Below are 4,099 nucleotides of genomic sequence, written 5' to 3' on the forward strand. Positions count from 1 at the left end.
TAACTCCAGCTCCTTCCCTGAGTTTAAAGGTCTCACAATCACCATAGCCTTAGATTTAATCTGGGATATAAATATTTCAGAGCAAGATTGCTGTTCTGTTGTCCCTGACAAACCTCTGGGTGCCCAGAGTTTTAAACTGGCTCTCGTTTCCTTTGTGTCAGTCCTGCTCCTGACAGACATCAGATGCTGTGTCCAGGACCCATCAGAAGCTAAATCTTGATTTTGCTGAATTCTGGGATCTAAACTTATGAAGAGAAACCCTTGGTCCCATTCCAAACACTTATGAAATGTTATCTATATCAAATATAATTATAATCAATGTCGGGGCTGGAAAGACGGCTCAGGGGCTTGCTGCCAAGCTTGTTTAAGTCTCAAGAACCACATGGTGGGAAGGGAGAACTGACTCTCTCAAGTTGTTTTCTATCACTGTGGCATGGTCGCATGCATGTACACACACAGACACACAGACACACACAGACACACACAAACAAATAATAAATAACATTAGGGCCAAGAATGGAAGCTAGAAGAAAAGAAAACCACCTGCATATAGTAACAGAAGAAAATCAGACCTAGAATACAAAGAAGGAACTGGGGCTGAGGCTGTCCTCTGGGCCACAGGACCCCAGTGTAAGTCCAAGGCCATGCCTGAAGCCATGCTGAGCATCTCAGTCAAGGAGCACAAAACTATCTATAACCGAACCCAGCAGTAGGATTGCAGCTGGCCCAAGTCTGTTCCTGTGACTGCTGTCACAGGCCTACTTAATAGCATCATGATTTGTCCTCAGATTTGTACAATTTGGAGTAATTAAGTATATGACTTAAGAGTTTTATTTTCCTTCTTTTTCTTTTTCTTTTCTTTTTCTTTTTTCTAGTTTTTCGAGAAAGGGTTTCTCTGTGTAGCCCTGGCTGTCCTGGAACTCACTCTGTAGACCAGGCTGGCCTTGAACTCAGAAATCTGCCTGTCTCTGCCTCCCAAGTGCCTGGATTAAAGGTGTGCGCCACCACTGCCCGGCTGAGTTTTATTTTCAAATTGATTAAATCTAAAGCCACTTTGGAGTCAAGTCTGCTAATGTGACACAGGTTTCCATTTGGAAGGCCCCAAGCCCCTTCATTGCACGTATGGAAGTATGGAACTCCCCATATCCATGGGTGAAGGTCACCTGTTTTCTGGGCAAGCTAGATATTGTCTGAAGGTGGGACCAGATGGCTTCATTTTGCTCTTTGGTTAATCTAGAAGACAGCCAGGAAATGACTCCTGCATAGGGAAAGCAGTAAATGCTGGAGTCTAGCAGGGTACTCCTTCTGTCTTTGTGGAATAGCTGCAGGAAATATTCAAATCCTCCTGGAGGGCTGGCAGCAGGCTGAGCTGGGAGATAAGTGGAAGCCCAGGCCTCACTGTCATGGCCCGGCTCTTGCCTGCAGCTGCTGTACCAAGCTTGATTGCTGAACCTGGAAGTGAGGATGTGTTCCACTACCCAGGACTGACACACTTTCTCCCTCGGGCATCTGGCAGGACCTCGAACACCGACTTGTGAAGATGCCAAAAGGCACTGTCTTCAGATGCAATTAGATCTGAGTTGGGCCTTAGTATATAATATAAAATATAATATATAATCAGTGCTGACCAAATGACAATAGAAAGTGGTTTATTTCTAATGTGACTGCCACCAGAGGCTGGGAGAGCACATGGCAGCAGAATAACTGTCTTTGTCAGATGACACAGGAGCCTCTGGTATTAACATCTAGTGTATGGCTGGCCTGGGGGGAGCGATCCCCTCATGAAGAAAGCTCTCTAGCAGAGAGATGCCACCACCATTACTGGTGAACCACTACCGCTGATGTGCTGAGAACAGACATCTCTGACATTTCTCTACGTCATCATCCCTTAAGATTTATCTACACTCGAGTTCAAAAGGCTTTCCCCAGACAGACTTCTCTACACCCCAGTTCAAATATCTAGTCCTCTGGGTTCCAGTTCTAAGCTGCTAAAAAGCAAATACACCAGGCTGTCCCATGAGCTCAGAAAGATGTACCGTGATATTCTCTGTACCAAGGAATACGTGAGTTACACACATGGGTTCTCTGAAGTCAATTTAAAAACTATATTCAAAGGTGACAGAGATGTGAATGATCAGATGCATCGTACTCCAGGGCTCCAGTACCAAGAATCTCTTTTTTCTATTTTTTTCCCCCAAATACATTTGAAAATAAGATGAGCATATGGGCACGCAGAAGCGTCATGTTCTGAGGAGGTAGAAATGCCATTTTAGCTCAACTGTGCCTCTCCAAACTTCTGTACCGAAGCAGATCACATCGAATAATCTGTGAGCATCGTGCCAGAGCCCCAATCAGGTAGCCACTGTGGACTCACGAGGAGGCTGCATCCTCTGTCTCCCCTGGCTACTGGCATCTGTCTCTTCCTGCTGGAGTCCCCTTGCAGGCCAGTTTCCGTCCTCTATGCTGCCTTTACCAGCCCTCGGCTGCCCTGAGAGATGAGGCTCCTGGGAGAGGACAGACTCACACACTTCCTCAGCCACTTGCCCAAGTTCTGGTATCCAGACATCCTTGGTTTCTAAGCAACAACAATGAAAAGGAAAACCTCATGAAACGGTCAAGGGCCTGAAACTATCAAGGGCATGCGTAAGATTTCTACAAATTGTCCTATTGCTGTTATTGCAAATTCTCCTATTGTTTTTGTTCTTGATGATTCGTTTTAAACGATCAATTTTGCCTTGATAACCTTTTGTTACTGTTGATTCGCTTTTACCTAATCAGACCAATCGCATACATTCAATTGAAACAGAAGTTGGAGTGTTTTTTGTTTTTTTTTAAAGAATAGTCTCTGTCATCTTAAGTCTCACAGCAACATAATTGGTTAATTGGGGAAAATAAAGGCTTTTTAATATTTTCCTATTATTACTCCTCAGTATGTGTCAAATTATTATCATGTGGATTGGATTTTGTTCAAATTTTTTATTTTTAAAATTGCTGTTTGAATTACTCACTTGAAAGTCATATAAAATTAATTCAGTGAATTATGGCTTAGGATTAGACAGAATTTCCACAAAGTTCTGAAATGTTCCTACATATGCTTTAACTATTTTGAACCACATATTGATTTGATGTTCTCAACAGTGACAGTTAGAAAATCAAAATATCAGTAACTTTGAAAAGCATCAAAGATGGTCTGTGTTCTGTAGCATCATTTCCCTGTAAAAATAAACAAGCAACCTATCTCATTATTACGTATGCGTACCCATCTTTGCTAAATGGTAAAAATATGTGTGTACCAAACAATATAATTTTAATATTTAATATAATTTAATATATAATTTGACATATTTAATTTAATTTAATTTAATATTTAATATAATTTATCAATAAATATCTGATTTAGAGACCCATGCTATATATCTATTCAAAACTCTGCCCCACAATCCAAGGCCCTACATGGAGCTCAGTGTTCCAGGAAGTCAGCTACTCAGGAACTGCAGAAAACAAGTCGTTGACCTACACCCAGACAACAACAGATCCTGAATTTCATGAACAACTGTCTAAGGGAAACAGCCAGCTCGCCTAGTCAGCTCTAACTTGCCCAGTCGGCTCTAGTGGGACCCTTCCCTAGCCTTAGCTACAGAACCCCCACCAAGAAGCATGCGACCCGTGTTCCCTCACACTCTGGTCACTGTGTTTCTGGGTCCTGTGCCCTCATCACGGTGTGGCCAGAACTTGACACATCACCTCTTTGGCATTAAGCCAAACTGCGGTAGCCGCTGAGGTCGTGTAAAGTCCCATCTTTTATATCTTCCCACAGACTTTCTTCTCACATATTCTTATACCTATACACTCAGATTTGTTTCTAAGGGGCTTGCGAGCTTAAGAAGAAGTGCTACCAGGCAGCTGTCTGGCTGTGTCGCATCCTGAGTCACCGCATCCTGTCCAGGATTCTTCTGCGAGTCTGGCAGCTTCTGCGGCTACTCCCTAGAAGGGGGCAAATGTCAAGGTGGGGTGACTCAACACACAGCAGTTAAAAGCTACCACCAGGTTTTTAAATTTTAATATACACTACTTTTTAAAATTTGTTCATTTTTATTTG

Source organism: Mus musculus, chromosome 14 (genome assembly GCF_000001635.26).
Source record: "Mus musculus strain C57BL/6J chromosome 14, GRCm38.p6 C57BL/6J".
NCBI classification, from domain to species: Eukaryota; Metazoa; Chordata; class Mammalia; order Rodentia; family Muridae; genus Mus; species Mus musculus.